The 20,205-nt window shown below is 39.2% G+C and overlaps 1 long non-coding RNA gene across 1 annotated transcript in view; it reads right to left on the bottom strand.

Moving 5' to 3' along the window:
- Positions 1 to 7,109: 7,109 nt before the first annotated feature.
- The window catches only part of LOC135097861 (uncharacterized), a 38,074-nt gene continuing 24,978 nt past the window's right edge, over positions 7,110 to 20,205 (bottom strand). Inside the window, exon 3 of the long non-coding RNA XR_010266227.1 lies at positions 7,110 to 7,926. This is a non-coding gene — a long non-coding RNA (uncharacterized LOC135097861). The remainder of the gene's footprint in view (positions 7,927 to 20,205) is intronic.

Raw genomic sequence — 20,205 nt, 5'->3', positions numbered from 1 at the left:
TCATCGTGGCAAACTGTCAGGAGACAGGGAAACGTTTCAATGCCTCAAATTATTTCTTTCATGATAGAATTCTTTATAATATACACATATTATTGAATTTTATCGCATTAGAAGCAAGTGTGCCCTTCTGAGAAATAAATCAACAATAATCATAATCATTACGTCACTGCTCTGTACAGACTTACTAAATTATAAAGACTTGCGGTGTAAAAACAATGAAAAGACTATCCAGCTTCCTCAGACGCTGCATGAATGCTGCAGATGAAACACAACTTTCCACTGAATCTGCTTTGCAAGTCTTGTTAACGAATACTGAAATTGCTTCTGCAGGTGTAATGAAACAAGAGAAAGACTGACAAAGGAAAATGGGAAAGGGGAGAAATAATAGTCAAGTGAATTATGGAGGAGAATGAAAAGCAGGAAGAGGAGGAGGAGAGCCTATGAAATGTACAAAATAGCTCGTGTCTGTAAAATATGTTTACCAACAACCAGCTGGTCTGTTGAGCCTATTACATGGCCTATATACTGCTCACAATTAATGGCTACATATCAAACACATTACCCATCATGCAGACACCAGACTCCGCGCTACTGTGTGAAGACACCCGCGCTCGAAAAAATATATGATAAGGAACTTAACTATATGTGTATTCCTTGTTCCCCAAAATACGAAGAGCAAAGCAGAGGTAACGTTTGCGATCAATTTGTTAGGAAGAGTGAGATCTGACAAAGCAAAGAAGTGTGCCAAGAACGGACGTAAACTATAAGAAATGATTATTAGCAGTGGAAGAGAAAACAGGCTCCTCCCATGCGTCACCATAACGAGGCACTTCAGGGCACCGCCATTATCCTTCCAGTCCCATAATGTGGTTGTGGCAGCGGCTAGTCTGACGCCATTACTTTCTATGACACCTGTAATTGTTTCCTTGTGATATTTGTTAGGCCATTCTGAAATAGCGTCTTACGGAGCATATTGAAGTTTTTATCAGGAATAATTTTTACCACTCTTTTTCCGAACAACTGTAGCCAAATTTCACTGGTTTCCGTTAATGAGTCTATATTGCATGTGCCGATTATCACACGTGAATTCGGTCAGCATGGTGATGATGGAGAGGCGTTTCTGGTGGCAGCTCCTTCCACTGAACACCAGTAGCCATATAACCGAAAATGAATGCGCTAGTAGACATTAAGTGCATTGCCACAAGGCGTATTTTTATATCATGGCTGATCATAAGTTACTCACTCGCCTAGAACACTGAATTTGGAATACCACAACTTTCCTTGTACCTAACCAGTGAGTAGCTTCTGAATGCCCGGCCACGGAAACATTACTGACTACAACGTGCACGAGATGGTAATTAATCTGGTGGTGCTTGCTAACTAATGAATTTTCAACAGTTTTACTTTGGCGGCAGTTACATACAGAGCAACTCAACTCAAGTCAAGGTCGCCAGGAGCATGATTCGACGTAACGATTTTCCAGAATAACTACCTGAAATACAGACGCAATTAAACCTGACTTGTGCCGCAGTGGATGTTACATGAGGCAGCAGCAGCAGCAGGAAGAGGAAGGATAAACGGGCGGGACGCAGACCCAGAGTTTGTTGGACGGAATGAGGAAGAGGCGGCGATGGTAACTTGAAAGGGAAGGATGCACAAGCGGAGCGAGCGGAGGGACAAGGGAGAGTATTTAGGAGGAAGGAAATGGGGCAAAAAGTTTAAAGGTGAAGAGAAAAAACGAAAAATAAAGAAAAGAAAAAAAGCTGCACGGGGAAAAGGGGACGCGTGGTTAGACTAGCTGGGATGGTGAGACGCTGGGGAGAGGGAGGGAATGGGGGGGAGAGGCGTGCAGCCAATGGTCCGAGAAGGGAAAGCGTTGAAACCTCACAAAACAGGAGGAATAAAGAAGAGTCATGATGGAGGCACTGAAGCTCATGCGTGGCGCACCTCAAACAGAAATGCAACGTATTCATTACTCGATATTTTGTTTGTCTCTTCCTCCTCTCTAATGAGTGGACTGACCTTTCCCTTTCTATTACAATGGAAAACTAATAGAAAAGGATAAAAACGGGAATTCAGAAGTAGTCGTGCCATTGTTGGGATTAGTAGCGACTTGCTTTTTCATCCACCAGGTGTTAAGTTCCTTCCTAGACTGTTTCCTAGACTGACGGATTACTCTGCTCCCTTTATCAGGAGAGAGTTTTTACAATTCTGTTTTCTCTCTTTCTGCTCTTTTTTCCCTCCTCCCGTTTGTTTCGCTCATGCATTTCTCTCTATTTCCCTCCGGTCTGTTTTTGCATTCTCTTTTTCTCCATTCTTCCTCTTTCTCTTTTTTCCCCCTGTCTTTTGTCCATCTGGTATTCTTTATAATTTTCTCCCTTTTTTTCGTGTGTCCATTTCAATACTCTTACTTTTCTACTTTTACCTTTTAGTTTTCACTTTTATTTCTCAGTTTTTTCCTCGTATGTGAGTTTTAAACTTTGAGTCTTCCTATTTCTTTCACATTTTTTTTTTTTTTCAGAGATATAACACATTAAATTTGTTGATCTTTGCTCCATATTGCTACCGGTAAGCAGTCGTTGATCAGAACGGTCCAAATTATGATATTCCGGGAGATGGTTATTTGTGATCAACCCAGCAGGCCATTGCCAAAGTTACATCGCCTCCTGTTGAATTAATCACTTTTGATCGTCACACACAATCAATATGTTAAACTGACGCTCTTTAATTTACAAAAATATCAAAGACAACAGGGAATCAATGTATCTTTCCTTTGCAAAGGATTTCTCTGAAAAATAACACACACACACACACACACACACACACATCATAATATATATATATATATATATATATATATATATATATATATATATATATATATATATATATATATATATATATATATATATATATATATATAATACATAAAAAGAAACATATAAAATAAAATAAATAAATAAATAAGTAAAATAAAAATAGAAATAATGCAGGCATTAAGAGATTTGAAATACTCGACTATTTTGAGGTATGTTTAGAAAGTCTACCCGAAAGTTGCACTAGACATTGTCTTGGCACAACGACAAGAAGCTACAGGACTCATGTCATATTTTTTTTTTTTCTTTGAATATACATTTTGTAGAAGAATCAATTGACAAGGCTGCCACATCACAGTGAAGGATTAGCCTCATGTTTGGTGTGATCTGTGGGTTATTTTGGTGAGCGGTGAGTAGGTAGATAAAAGGCGGATATGGTGATGACTAGTTAATAGAAGGGGTGGTGATGACTAGTGGTGGTGACTATGAAGATAACAATGGTGATGATGATGACGATGATGATGGTAATGATGATGACAATGGTGATGATATTGATGATGACATTGATGGCAATGATGGAGGAGGAAACACATCAGTTTTTAAATAGGTAAGTGGTAGGGAGAGGAGGAGGAGGAGGAGGAGGAGCAGAAACATCATGATAATAATGATGAAGATGGTGTTCATGATGGAAGAGACATAATGGGGAAAAAAAAGAAAAGAAAGAAGAAAAAAAAGAATATATATATATATATATATACGAGTATATATATATATATATATATATATATATATATATATATATATATATATATATATATATATATATATATATATATATATATATATATATATATATATATATATATATATATATATATATATATATATATATATATATATATATATATATATATATATATATATATATATATATATATATATATATATATATATATATATATATATATGTAAGGTAGACAGGAAACAGGGAAGCAAGATGATGATGATGGAAAAGAAAATTGGCAAAATTATAAGAAATACGTAGGAAGAGGAAGAAGAGGAAGAGGAGGAAGAGGAAGGAAAGGAGGAGGAGGAGGAGGAGGAGGAGGAGGAGGAGGAGGAGGAGGAGGAGGAGGAGTAGGAGGAGGAGGAGGAGGATTTGGAAGAGGAGGAGGAGCATGTGTTCCTCTCGCTATGTAAAACACGTGTTGCTGAGCAAACACAAAGCTCACACACCTTTTTAGAGAAACCTTTTCTGTGAACAACAACCATTTATACATATAATGTTTGCTTTGGCCCCTCTCTCTCTCTCTCTCTCTCTCTCTCTCTCTCTCTCTCTCTCTCTCTCTCTCTCTCTCTCTCTCTCTCTCTCTCTCTCTGTGTGTGTGTGTGTGTGTGTGTGTGTGTCAGTTGCCTCAGACACCAATGTTTCAGTGAGGAAAAGAAGATGAGGTTTAGTAGAGGAGAGGTGATGTTCTACAGATTGAAAATTAGATCTGAGACCACAAATGATGCAGAAATTAATGAAGAAAAGTTGAGAGGGGTGCCAAGACACTTAGGGTCGATACAAGAAGAGCAGTCCGACCTGGGGACATCTGTGGTCCCCTCCCCGGGTGGAGACTCCGAGGTATTATTATGATGGCCATCACAATGACAACTGAAAGGAAACGCAAAAGTGGTCGGCAAGACGTAAGGGAGAAGTGAGTCACTGTCACTAATTTTCAGTAGGAATTGACTATGAAAACTGTTGTAGACAATCCCTATAAAAGCAATACTGAGACTGACTACGAAAGGTTAACCCTCGACATTACCGTTATGCTGAGAGCATAACAAAAGTGATAGTGTCTGGCATGGAGGCGTACATTCCTCACTCTTTTTCTCAACCCAAACCTTCTAAACCTTGCAAGACTTTTCTCGGGCTATACATGATGGAGAGGCAGCCCACTAAAGGTACTTGATCCCTCAATCACCAGAATCTCATGCGCTTTATATTTCTGCCATGGACCATGTCAAGTCTTCGCTCAAACCTTTGCTAAAAACTCTACCTTGGACGATTCAGAGTTTGTTCCTCCCTTTCCTCCATTCTCTGACTACTTCATGCTACCTATTAAAATTCTTCACAATGATGTTTTCCATGCCCTCGCTGGCCTAAACCCTCGGAAGGCTTATGGACCTGATGGGGTCCCTCCTATCGTTCTCAGAAACTGTGCCTCCGTGCTTGCACCTTGAATAGTCAAACTCTTTCAACTCTGTCTGTCAACATCTACCTTTCCTTCTTGCTGGAAGTTTGCCTACATTCAGCCTGTTCCCAAAAAAGGATGACCGTTCTAAGCCCTCAAACTAATGCCCTGTTGCTTTAATTTCCTGCCTTTCTAAACTTTTTAATTTATCATCAACAGGAAGATTCTTAAACATCTATCACTTTACAACCTTCTGTCTGGTCGTCAGTATGGACTCCGTCAAGGCCGCTCTACTGGTGATCTTCTGGCTTTCCTTACTGAGTCTTGGTCATCCTCGTTTAGAGATTTTGGTGAAACTTTTGCTGTTGCCTTAGACATAGCAAAAGGTTTTGACAGAATATGGCACAAAGCTTTCATTTCCAAACTATCCTCCTACGGCTTTTATCGTTCTCTCTGTAACTTCATCTCAAGTTTCCTTTCTGACCGTTCTATTGCTGCTGTGGTAGACGGTCACTGTTTTTTTTCCTAAATGTATTAACAGTGTTGCTCCTCAGGGTTCTGTCCTGTCACCCACTCTCTTCCTATTATTCATCAATTATCTTCTAAACCAAACTTCTTGTCCTATCCACTCCTACGCTGATGATACCACCCTGCACTTTTCTACGTCTTCTCATAGACATCCAACCCTTCAGTTCATGAAACGAAACCACAGAACGCCTGACTTCTGATCTCTCTAAAATTTCTAATTAGGGCAGAGCACACTTAGTATTGTTCAGTGCATCAAAAACTCAATACCTCCATCTATCAACTTGACACAAGCTTTCAGACAACTATCCCCTCTTCTGCAGCGACACTCAACTGTCCCCCTCTTCTACACTGAACATTCTTGGTTTGTCCTTTACTTGAAACTTCACATCTCATCTCTAGGTAAAACAGCTTCTATGAAATTAGGCGTTCTGGGTCTTCTCACCCAGTTTTTTTTTTTTTTTTCTCACCCCCTACCCCCAAGCTGCTGTGTACAGGAGCCTTATCCGTCCATGTAAAGGCTATGCTTCACATTTATTGGGGGGTTCCATTCACACCGCTCTTTTAGACAGAGTGGAATCAAAAGCCTTTCGTCTTATCAACTCCTCTTCTCTAACTGACTGTCTTCAGCCTCTTTTTCATCGCCGCAATGTTGCATCTCTTGTTATCTTCTACCGCTATTTTCATGCCAACTGCTCTTCTGATCTTGCTAACTGCATGTCTCCCCTCCTCCCTCGGCCTCGCTGCACAAGACTTTCTTCTTTCTCTCACCCCCTATTCTTTCCACCTCTCAAATGCAAGAGTTACCCAGTATTCTCAATCATTCATGCCCTTCTCTGGTAAACTCTGGAACTCCCTGCCTGCTTCTGTATTTCCACCTATGTTGCGAGGTTGAAAGTAGAAATTATTTCTCAAATCTATAATCAGTAAGGCATAGTAAATAGGAAATGAGACTTCAGAGTAACCAGAAAGGAAAACTGTAAGTCACAAAATTCATAGTATGTTATATTCTTTGATAATTGCGGGTGTACGCAGCAGCCATGGCCTTGAGACGTAAGGTGTTGCCAGATGTACATCCAGCCTTTTACCTGAAAGTACAGTTCTCGTTTATTTATAGGTATTTATAATGTAAAGACGTACTTATTTATTGCACATACGGTAAGGTTGTGAAAGTATATGTAGAGGTGAGATTAAAAGCTTTAAAAAAATATAAAAGTAAAATTCCGCTTCCCAAGTCTGATATCGTGAGCTCTGAGGAGGGAAACAATCCTGGAATTAAAATCGCTTGGTAGCCACACTTGCATTCATACCATGGGAATAATATATATATATATATATATATATATATATATATATATATATATATATATATATATATATATATATATATATATATATATATATATATGAATCGACTTGTTATTTTCCCTTTTCTGTCATTTTACGGGGTAAATAAGAAGCTTAGGAAAAAGAAATGCAGCCTGACAAGACCACTATCTCTGACAAAGCGCAACACTGTACTGGTTAAAAGTTTTTCCTTTGAAATGTTATTACAAGTTTTCTTTTCTGTGATGCCTGTCAGCACTACTTTGTTTATACACATCTTAACTTTGTTTTACTTTGTTTATACACATCTTTTTACTTTGTTTATACACATCTTAACACTGTTCCTCGAATACACCTTGCTGTTGCTCTTATGGTCTCTGATGCTGGATGTGAGGCTTAAAATTTCGTTATTTTATGGTGCAAACGTTTCTTATGAAGATTTAACGATAGGAGCTCGTTAAAACATTTTCCAGAAGTATTTCTCAAATTTCTTCGCTGAATTTAAATGGCATACGCATGCATAACATTAGCTTCTCTGAAGGACGACCAGAAATACGCATCCTATTTTCCCAGAATAAAAAGAGGTATCTCTTGAATTCTTTGCTCTGTGGTCGTGCTCTCCCTTCCTGCCGTGTCGTGAAATGAAAACAAACAGAGGCACAAAGCATTACTTTTCCCAGGTGGTCTGTTGATGCAGTTATGAATAAAGAAGTATAAAATTTAGGTTGAGAGCATGACATAATCCACTTCTCAACTCTCTTTCAAAACAAATACCACCTGGTAAAGTAGAGCAGGAAATCGACTGCTTGCAAATTATGGTGACACACTGAAGGCACGGCTGCACTAACTCACTTTGCCAGAAACAATGAACGCAGAGCAACATAACGTAGGTCAGGTGAGGGCACAACTGCTGAGCAAGGTCAAGGCCACGCTTCTTGAATTTTCCTGGTCAGGTTCTGGTCAACGGACTTGGCAGCGTCCCGACTCATGGTCCGCCTGACGCTCGCCTGCAATCCGGTGACACACGGCGTCCAGGGAACCATTTGTCACTCCCGCAGTCGGCTCAGGTCGGGTTGATGCTGCAATGGAGAACCCCCTTAGGTTTGCGGCACTGCACCGTAAGCCTCCAGCCAACAGCCGTGCAGGGAAACACATTCATAGCCGCACCTCCCCACCTGCCGCCTTAATGAATATGGCATTACTAACGTCTGGACTGTTACGGCCAGCAATGATCGCAGCCTGACATGCAAGACCCTCATTCTCAACACTCTCCTCCTGCCAGTTACTGATTAACTTATTTGTGAGTTTCTCGCTTTGTTCTGTCATTGAACAACTACAAGGCTACCAACAAAACATTAATGAAATCCTCAGATATTGCAAAATCATTTCATCTTTAGATTTTTCTATGCATGTTGAATATTTACGTTACGAAAGGAACACATTGTACATTTCATTTCAAGATATTTTCTTGTCACTATAATATTGAATAAATAAATATATATATATATATATATATATATATATATATATATATATATATATATATATATATATATATATATATATATATATATATATATATATATATATATATATATATATATATATATATATATATATATATATCTATATATATATATATATATATATATATATATATATATATATATATATATATATATATATATATATATATATATATATATATATATATATATATATATATATATATATATATATATATATATATATATATATATATATATATATATATATATATATATATATATATATATATATATATATATATATATATATATATATATATATATAGTTATAGTTATAGTTATAAAGATCATAATGTATATAAAACATATCTAGTAATTTTCATTTTAGGCATTTAAAATTTCAAACTTCTAACCTAAAAAAAAAAAAAAAGTGACATGATGAACGTTGACATGTTGATTGCAGCCTCCGTGGACGTTGTGACGCAGCATTTCAAGCCAGAGAGCTGCCGTCTAGTCTCCTCAGCCAGACGAATCGCTGCTTGTCTCTTCGTGAGGCGCCCGATGGCTTGAGTCACGCTTAATCCACTCATCCTCGAGAACCAACACACCTATATATCTAGGTTGTGAATATAAGCTTTCCTGACGAAGGATTGAGGGCTGGACGGTGTGTGTGTGTGTGTGTGTGTGTGTATGCCAAGATGGGTGGGTGAGTTCGCGTTGGTGTGAGTGGGTGGGTGGGTGTGCGTCCATGTCTTCTGAGTAACGAGAAACAACACGTTCATAAGGATTTACGTAAATTACAACTGTATATATATATATATATATATATATATATATATATATATATATATATATATATATATATATATATATATATATATATATATATATATATATATATATATATATATATATATATATATATATATAATTATATATACTATAACAGCCCTCGAGCTCATGGGACTTGGCTCCCTCATCCGCCACTCCTCGAGACGCCCGCAGGTTGGGAATCTCGATCTACCGCTCCACTTACATCGGGGCTTCAGACTCAAGCCTCGGGCACCAAACCCAAGCCACCTCCTGCCTTATGGTCGACACCTCAGGAGTCTACTAGTACACATCAGAGGATCTACTTCCCTCTCCCGGGAGCTTGGATTCTGGGTCATCTTTCACACAAGCATAGCAGAACACTCACAACACTCGTGCACACACATTCACGTCTCCACTCATTACACCTGTGCTACCCTCACGTCGCCACGCCACACGTTACACCTGCGCACACCCTCGTTATACAAGTGCTACACTCACGCCACACTCGCACACACACACACACACACATAGACAACTGCTGAGCCCGTGCCATCACTACAAGTATTTCATACTATATATTGTTAATTTATTCTCCTGCTTCATTCTTGTTCTTTTTTTTTTATTTTTATTGTTCCTATTCAATATATATATATATATATATATATATATATATATATATATATATATATATATATATATATATATATATATATATATATATATATATATATATATATATATATATATATATATATATATATATATATATATATATATATATATATATATATATATATATATATATATATATATATATATATATATATATATATATATATATATATATATATATATATATATATATATATATATATATATATATATATATATATATATATATATATATATATATATATATATATATATATATATATATATATATATATATATATATATATATATATATATATATATATATATATATATATATATATATGTATATATATATATATATATATATATATATATATATATATATATATATATATATATATATATATATATATATATATATATATATATATATATATATATATATATATATATATATATATATATATATATATATATATATATATATATATATATATATATATATATATATATATATATATATATATATATATATATATATATATATATATATTATATATCGTTGTTGGGGTTCCTAGTGTTTTAACTTCAAGCATTTTGTGTGTCCGAGCCTGCCATCCTCTAGATTTACTGGCACACGGCTCGTGACAGGAGCACACACACCAAATACACTCAGGGAAACACTCCGAAGCAACATTTTCACTACACAATACGCACAGCACACACTGCCGAAGAATCTTTACATCCACAAATATGCAGCAGCATAATCAGAAGAAACCAGGATGCCACAATATCGGTGAATTCAACCTCAGACAGTTGACGTGTAGACACGAGCACAGGCTGAGGTGTGAAGGATGCCATACACTTGGACACAAATCTCGCCAATGTAGTTACTACAGCGGTTAGGGATGTGGCGGGGAAGATGCTGCCGATGTGTTTGATATTAAAAACGATTTCATAACTATTTAACATACAAACACCCAGTCTTTGCAATCAAACCTTGATGACATTAAGCATCTTGTACACGAAAGAAATATCGATTTGTTGTGTTACCGAGGCGTGGCTTCGTAATGAAATTTCTGATGAACATTTAACTTTACAACACACAGGTGAGATGGTGGACGTGGAGGAGGAGTCTGCATATATGTAAGCAAGCAACTGAAGGTAAGTGTGATAAAACTACCTACTCCTAAGCAACCCCGTGTCCAGGACTTATGGACGAGTGTACTCGTACAGTGCAGTAAGTTACCAGCTTTTATTATAGGTTGTGTTTAAAGACACCCCAAGGCCACAGCTTCCTCTTCTGAATATGTTCAAGATGTGTTGAAACAAATGTCTGTATGTAAGAAATGGCTTTATATGTTGATGTGATTTTAATGATGGTTTATTTTCTAAGAAAAACAAAATTGATGGTATTATCAGAAATATCAGACTCACACCAATGATAAATGAGCCCACTAGGATGACGTCAACCACAGCCACAGTGCTGGATGTGATCATCACTAATAAACCAGAAAGTGTTTTGGCCACCTCTGTTGTTCCCGGGCCAGCACCTGATCATGACCTAATTGGCATTACAATAAATATCAAGAAGACGGAGAGAGCATGAACTAAAATCTTTTGGTCACCTTGGTAAATATAACAAGGACGCTTTGTGAGCTACTCGTGCCAGAACCCCATCACTTTGATCAAATACTGACCACAGGCCACGTTGATCTACAACTTGATATTTTAATACTAATTTTATGAGTTGTCTGGATGCGTGTGCTCCTTTAGTAACTAAGGCAGCAAGCAGACCTGCAGCGCCTTGGCTCACTGAGGGTTTGCGTGTAGCAGTGAGGCAGCGTGACGACACCCGCACCAAGCTGAGGAGAGACAGACACAATATTTGTCTGCAAAAACAATACACGAATGAAAAGAAAGAAATAAAGTCTCTTACTGGTGCTGCTAAAAAAAAAAATATATATATTATCTTAAAAAGTCTAATAAGAGCAAACAAAATTCATCGGCCATATGGAATGTGATAAAATAATTAGTTCCCGGCAAGAAAAGCAGCTCGAGAAAAACATGAACTTCATAATGTCTTTCTAAAAGCAGAATGATTTAATAATTTCTTTGCCAACGTAGGAAAGACAGCATGTGACAACGCAGCAGACAGTACAGAGCAATCAGTGCTCCCCCCTGGACCCTTCTCTTTGTAAAGTGCAGTAGTGTGACTGAAAAATTCAGACCCAAGCCAGTAGACACCAACACACTCATATTAACAGTAAAAAGTCTTAACCAAACACGTTCTGTGGGCTCAGATGGAATTTTGCTCAAATTTATCAAGGATGCCTTATATTCTATTGCATCTTACCTGCCATGCGTCATAAATGGCTCAAATGTTACCGGAGTATTTCCTCAGGCTTGGAAAAACGCATGTGTCGTTCCTCTGCTAAAGAAAGGTGATTTTAATGATTCAAACAATTATCGTCCTGTTCCTTTTTGCGGATGACACAAAGATAGGTAGATTAATTAGTTCAGAATCGGATGCCATCGCCTTGCAGACAGACTTAGATAGAATGAATGAATGGACGGATAGATGGCAAATGCAATTTAATATCAATAAATGCAAAGTACTTAGCGTAGGTAGAGGAAACGCACACAATAGGTACACATTAAACAACCAAACTCTGGTAGGTACAGGGTACGAGAAAGATTTAGGAGTTATAGTTAGCTCTGAACTCCGTCTAAGAAAACAATGCATAGAAGCCAGAAACAAGGCAAATAGGGTACTAAGATTAATTTTTAGGAGTCTTAAAAGTAGAAGGCCGGAAGTAATATTAAAGTTATACTTGGCGCTGGTCAGACCTCATCTAGACTACGCTGTGCAGTTCTGGTCCCCACATTACAGGAAAGATATAGGTCTATTACAATCAGTACAGAGGAGAATGACTAAAAGGATACAGGGGATGAGGAGTATTCCTTACGAGGCGAGAATGAAGTTGTTAAATTTACATTCTTTAGAGAGACGCAGGTTAAGAGGAGACCTGATAGAAGTCTTTAAGTGGTATAAGGGTTATAACAAGGGAGATGTAAGCAAAATTATTAGGATCAGCAACCAGGACAGAACAAGAAATAACGGGTTCAAGCTTGAAAAATTTAGGTTTAGGAAAAAGATAGGAGGAAATTGGTTCTCAAATAGAGTGGTAGATGAATGGAACGGACTCAGTAATCATGTAGTTAGTGCTAGGACACTAGAGAGCTTTAAGAGAAGATTAGACAGGTTTATGGATGGGGATAACAGATGGAAATAGATAGGTATATTTCATACAGGGACTGTCACGTGTAAGCCTGGTCGCTTCTTGCAGCTTCCCTTATTTCTTATGTTCTTTTTTTTTTTTTTTTTTTTTTTTTTGTTACTGGTGCTCTCCAAATTATTTGAAAAAAATTGTATGTCAACAACTTTTAGAATTTTCAGAGGATAACAAATACATTTCTAACAGCCAGCATGCTTTTAGACTTCATCTCTCAACTGAGTCTGCGCTAACTATTATAACAGATAATATTTACAATAATATTGACCACAAGAGAGTGTCATTGTTGACGCAGTGTGATTTGTCTAAGGCATTGGACAGTGTCAGCCATGATAACCTCCTGGCAAAGTGTTCTCACCTCAACATAGACTCCTTCAACAACTATTTATACAATATGACTCTGTCAGTCAAACTGCAAAAGTAAATGTCCATTTCGGTGTCCCTCAAGGCTCCACCCTTGGACCAGTATTGTCCACTATACATGTTAATGACATGGCTAAGTGCACCAGTGACTGTATTTTAGTTCAGTACGCGAATGACACTCAGTTTCTTCTCTAGGTGTGCTACAGCACACCTAGAGAATATCATTAAACAAGACCAAACCATTCTTGTTAAGGCAAAAGAATATTTTCTCAAGAATGGATTAATGACCAACACTAATATAACACAGTGCATATTTCTCGGTGGCAGACACTTGCTGTCGTAGGTGCCTAAAGACACTGTCATTAAATATGATAGTACTTTTTATGTAATTTATTTATTTATTTATTTTTTCACTATAATCTTGGTTTTACTATGGCTTATGACAACGTATTATTAAATTTTACTAAAATTTTATTTATCTGTATTTGCACTTTAATTTCGTGCTTTACCTTTGTGTTACTCTATGCTCTCTTACTATAGACTTTTATTTGTCCAGTTAAATGTTTACCGATGTTTAGCTAATTTTACAATGACTTTTACATGTTGTGATATCAGTCATTAGGGCAATGATGTACACAAAAGAATGAAAACAATTTCCCATCCAGCGGTGTAGAGCACAACCATTGGGCTCTCGCAGAGTTTTGAGCTTCAGAGATTTGAATGTTAAGCAATTTCTCGATGTGCGTGGTGCTTCTATTGTTGCATTGCTGACACCTTCTCTCGTCAGTCGCCTTCCATCAATAATTAACCTCTCTATAAAGAGTTGCATAGTGATAAGACCACCATAGATGACAGTGAAGGAAGGAATGTGAAGCAGCACAGAGACGGACAGACATGGACACGTGGGAACACGAGGGAGGCTGCAGGAAGGCGTATATATTATGTGGGCGATGTGTGAACCGCTGATTGTATAAGCAAAGGGAAATACTCACTTTATTCCACTGTGACTGCTTTTAGCCAAAGGGATTGTTAATACTGCTGCTACTACTAATAATATTAATAACAACAATATACCTCGTAATGAAAATTATCGAACTTGTACCAAGTCGCAAATTTATGTAACCTCTTTTATTTTTATTGCCATTTAATGGCATTCGAGACTTTACAATACGTCTAAGTCTTCAGTGTCCATAACACTGCTAGCACTACTTGTAGCAGTAGTAGTAGTAGTAGTGGTAGTAGTAGTAGTAGTAAGTACTTATCATCAGCCACTTGGCGTAATGATTGTTACACTGAGTTCATAATATGTTAGTATATCCAGAAATTGCTCAGTTTTTTTTTGTGATGAGACAGAAAACGATCCCTTGTGTAAGATAAACTATAGTATATCTATCCCTGGGTTTGTTAAGCTGAAGCACTACACGTTACGTAGTGGAATTTGAAAATAAAAGGAATTCGAATTGCTACATCAAAACAATGAACACTAATGAAAAGTTAAATGCTAGGAAGACTGGTGCAGAGAAAGATACAGGCGGTGTTTCCAGGCGGTTCCTCCTTTGAAGACCAAGAGATTGATCTCAAAGTGTGAGACCTGCTGCATCACATTTGACAGTCACACACAACATCCTTCATGTTTTCTCTAATGCTAACTCGCTTGAAGAGGGCAGAACAGGCAGGCAGAGCTCACTGCCTTAATGAATGATTGCCTCACAGACACACGCACATTTGAGGGCAACAAACACAGAGGCAACACCCGAGGCGCTCACAGCAAAAGGTTCCCACCTCGCCTCGCTGGCAAACTGATTCCTCGACTCGCGTCAACCCAACTCATTTTTCATCGCAAGTCGGCAATTTTCTTTTCGCTGCAAAATTAAATCACTTTCGGAAACTTGGGACCAAATTTATTCAGGCCGGGGAAAGACTTGGTGGACGCGGTGGAGGAGCAGGCGGCCGACTGGAGCTGGCTGGATCTGGGCCCAAGGTCCACGCCAGCCTCCTCTTCTGCTCCACCTACGAAATTGTTAGTGTCACTCGCAGCCCCTGACAGCCAAAGGAGACGCCACCACACACCCTATGGCAAATACTGCCAGCCTAGGAGCCCTTTAGGGGAGGACTGTGCTTCCTCCATGGCAGTGTCCGGCGAATGGTGGGTGGCTCTTGGTCACCATCACCTCGCGCTCACTGTGAGGGGCTGCAAGCGTCCACGCCATTGCCCATTGGATTTAAATGGACCCTGAAGGAGAGAAGGGTTCGCCTCTATGTATCGTGTATCATCATTGTGGAACGCATCGTGTATCATCATTGTGGAACGCATCGTGTATCATCATTGTGGAACGCATCGTGTATTATCATCGTGGAACGCATCGTGTATCATCATTGTGTATTATCATCGTGTATTATCATCGTGGAACGCATCGTGTATCATCATTGTGTATTATCATCGTGTATTATCATCGTGGAACGCATCGTGTATCATCATTGTGTATTATCATCGTGGAACGCATCGTGTATTATCATCGTGTATTATCATTGTGGAACGCATCGTGTATTATCATCGTGTATTATCATCGTGGAACCCATCGTGTATTATCATCGTGTATTATCATCGTGGAACGCATCGTGTATTATCATTCGTGTATTATCATCGTGGAACGCATCGTGTATTATCATTCGTGTATTATCATCGTGGAACGCATCGTGTATTATCATCGTGTATTATCATCGTGGAACCCATCGTGTATTATCATCGTGTATTATCATCGTGTATTATCATCGTGTATTATCATCGTGGAACGCATCGTGTATTATCATCGTGTATTATCATCGTGGAACGCATCGTGTATTATCATCGTGTATTATCATCGTGTATTATCATCGTGTATTATCATCGTGTATTATCATCGTGTATTATCATCGTGGAACGCATCGTGTATTATCATCGTGTATTATCATCGTGGGACGCATTGCATCATGTAATCATCGTTGTATCATCGCTTTACTTACACTGACACAACACAAAACAACACAACACACGGAAGAGAACCTTTTTGGGGAGAAAGGAGCTTCTTTCATCACACACAACACAACACAACACAACACACAACACAACACAACACAACACACACACGGAAGAGGACCTCTTTGGGGAGAGAGGATCATCTTTCATCACACACAACACAACACAACACAACACACAACACAACACACACACGGAAGAGGACCTCTTTGGGGAGAGAGGATCATCTTTCATCACACACAACACAACACAACACAACACACAACACAACACAACACACGGAAGAGGACCTCTTTGGGGAGAGAGGATCATCTTTCATCACACACAACACACAACACAACACAACACACAACACAACACACACACGGAAGAGGACCTCTTTGGGGAGAGAGGATCATCTTTCATCACACACAACACACAACACAACACAACACACAACACAACACAACACAACACACACACGGAAGAGGACCTCTTTGGGGAGAGAGGATCATCTTTCATCACACACAACACAACACAACACAACACACAACACAACACAACACACAACACAACACAACACAACACAAACACAACACAAACACACACACACACACACACACACACATACACACACACACACACACACACACACACACACATAATATTATCTAATAAAATAACATGATAATTACAAACACAGCAACAATAGTGAGTGATCATGACAATATGTACTGCTACAAACGGTTCCTGGCTGCAATGACTCAAATTCCATTCACATTGTGTCACCCGCCTGCAGCTCAGCAAAATAATCTTTCAAGACATCACTGCCATCAGCGGAATCACTGTTGAAGAGAAACTGATTCCGTGTCCGTTTCAGTGCCACAGTAACCTCTCCATGGTGAAAGTATCCATTGAAGGACTGAGTTACCTCCTGCAGATGCTTTCTCACTTCAGTCACAAAGAGCAATTCATACGTTTGTCAGGAAATGCAGAGTTCAGACCATCACGGCTCCTGACTTGTAGTCCCTTAGTAGCACTGCTGTTACCGCTTGCGGGGGAGGAAGTGAAAGAGTGAAGATGAGAAGATGAAGGAGTGAAGATGAGAGGATAGAGGAGGCGGGGAAGGAAGGGGAGGAAGTGAAGGAGTGAAGATGAGAAGGAAGAAGTGAAGGAGTGAAGGTGAGAGGGAAGAGGAGGAGCAGGTGGGAGAGTGAGTCGTGAGGGTGTTTACACCAAAAGCTGGTGACCTATGGTTAGTGCCATAATGAAACCCTTGTGGTGGTCAGGTGTTGTGGTGCTCGCCACACTCCTAACGGCAGAAGGGTGGTCGCCACCAACACACACAGACCTGTGTTCTGCACCCGTCGCCCACGCTCATTCACAAAGCCCCAATACGTGTCACGATCCCGGTCATCTTTCCAAGAAAGTGGACGGCACACTGATCCCAGAAAGTTCTAAAGGTGTGGATTTTTAAAGGCCTCGAGCACCTAGCCGACCTATCAGAAATCGCCAGCTATCAAACCCTCTCACAAACCCTCACCTCGGCACAGCACGCCAGAAATCACCTCACTGCCTCATCAATGTTGGGGAGGAAAACACAGCTATTCTATATAATAACAGGATATACTAATAATAATGTTAACTCACAAACAAATTGAGGTAGTACACATTAAAGGATATTAGGGAACAAATTTCTAGCCTAGACCAACACAGGATAAATCCCACTCACTCACTCACCATAGATTCCCCCTTTTACTGAGGCTCTTATATCGCCTCCCTTATTGCTCAGAGGCTATGCACATCAATACCTGACATTCCCGTCACTTCACAAACCAATAAAACCCTTCTACTCCTTCAAAGGCCGCTGAAATATTTTCCCCAGCTGCGGGAATTTCCCCAGACGCTGTCACCGCTGTCACCACAACACCACCGCAGCCCCAACCACAAAATGGCCGCCTCTCACCCCCGACACTGTCCCCTCAGGACACCATCCCCTCAGCGTTACATAACCAACACAACTCGCCAGCCACACTGCAGCGGACAAGAGCTCTTGGTACCACAACAGACTCACCAGCCTGATCCTGGATATCAAGGTTATACCGCCACATCACCAATATACGTAAGTGTACAATACATTAAGTGTGCAGCAGACAGAGCGTGATGACATTTGTAATGAGCACCTCAAACTGATGCTACAAAAGTGACGCTACAACAAAACAACATACTTGTGGTGTTGAGTGTTTTATATAATTATAGACGTGACCGGACTCAGAATAAACTGTACCATGTGCAGCACTGAGGGTTCATTACACCTGTCACACCGAGCAGCGCCATCAGGCTGCCACAATTGCCGTCACCGTCACGTCTCGTACCTGTGTCCACAGTTGCACAGCAGGGTAAATACAGCATCACGTCCGCTTCTTTCTGGTAAATGAAACTTCCAGACAACTATCCACTCTTCTTCAGTGACATTCAGCTGTCCCCCTCTTCTAATTGATTAACTAATTAATTAGAATTAATAAAATTGAAGAAACTACTAACAACAACAACAACAACAACAACAACAATAACAACAAACAACAAACAATAATAATAATAATAATAATAATAATAATAATAATAATAATAATAGTAATAATAATGTATTCCCTGGTATCTATATAGGCCTACCATTCTCTCTTTCATTCTCTCCACAGGCCAATTAAAGCATCACAACACAAACATGTACTATCCAGGCAACTCTCTCAAAACACCAGTTCTTTTCACCTCGTCATTTCTTATTCTATCGATCCCACCACGTTACTCCACACACACACACACACACACACACACACACACACACACACACACACACACACACACACACACACACACACACTCCTCCAACACTTGGTTTCCAGTACACTTAACAGTTTCTTCTCCGCTACTCCCGTGTTCCATGTTTCAGCACCACACAGCACAGCGGATACCACTATTCCCACATATAACTCTCTCTCTCTCTCTCTCTCTCTCTCTCTCTCTCTCTCTCTCTCTCTCTCTCTCTCTCTCTCTCTCTCTCTCTCTCTCTCTCTCTCTCTCTCTCTCTCTCTGTACACTCACACCCAGTGTCCTTTGCTTGAGGATCTTTCTTAGTCCATCAAGAACTTTTCCTGCTTCTTTCACTCCGCACTTCACCTCTGTCTCAACTCTTGTGTCCACTGTGACCTGATCCCAAGTACCTGAAGCAATCCACCTCTTCCACCTCCTCTCCATTTAATCTTGCATGCCTCCCTCCACTCACTCCACCACCCACTCTCACACATGCTCTGCCATATACACAGAAACACTTCCCTCCTTCCAACAAGCTGCCTCCAACTCCACAAACTTTGAAAACGTCCCATACTTTTCTTACCAGTCCTATCACACACTTTCCCCAAGTCCTTCACCGCCAAAAAGCTGCACTTCCTTCCCTTTCCAAAAGACATTCCACACTGCTGCCTAACTGCAAAAACCTGATCTACACATCCTCTTCCCTTTCTACAGCTTCACTGCTCCTCCGGGATGGCATTCTCTGTTCTCTGTCCGATTCTCCTTATGAGAAGCCTCCCGTACACCTTCCCTGCCACACTCAGCAAACTGATGCCCCTGTACCTGAAGTCTATCACCTTTTTTTTACATACAGGATAACTACACATGCATTTATCCAGAGTTGTGGCACCTTGGAGAGCAATAAAGCACACATTTAGT

The sequence above is a fragment of the Scylla paramamosain genome, unplaced genomic scaffold (genome assembly GCF_035594125.1).
Source record: "Scylla paramamosain isolate STU-SP2022 unplaced genomic scaffold, ASM3559412v1 Contig34, whole genome shotgun sequence".
NCBI classification, from domain to species: Eukaryota; Metazoa; Arthropoda; class Malacostraca; order Decapoda; family Portunidae; genus Scylla; species Scylla paramamosain.
This window is presented reverse-complemented; position numbering and strand designations above follow the sequence as displayed.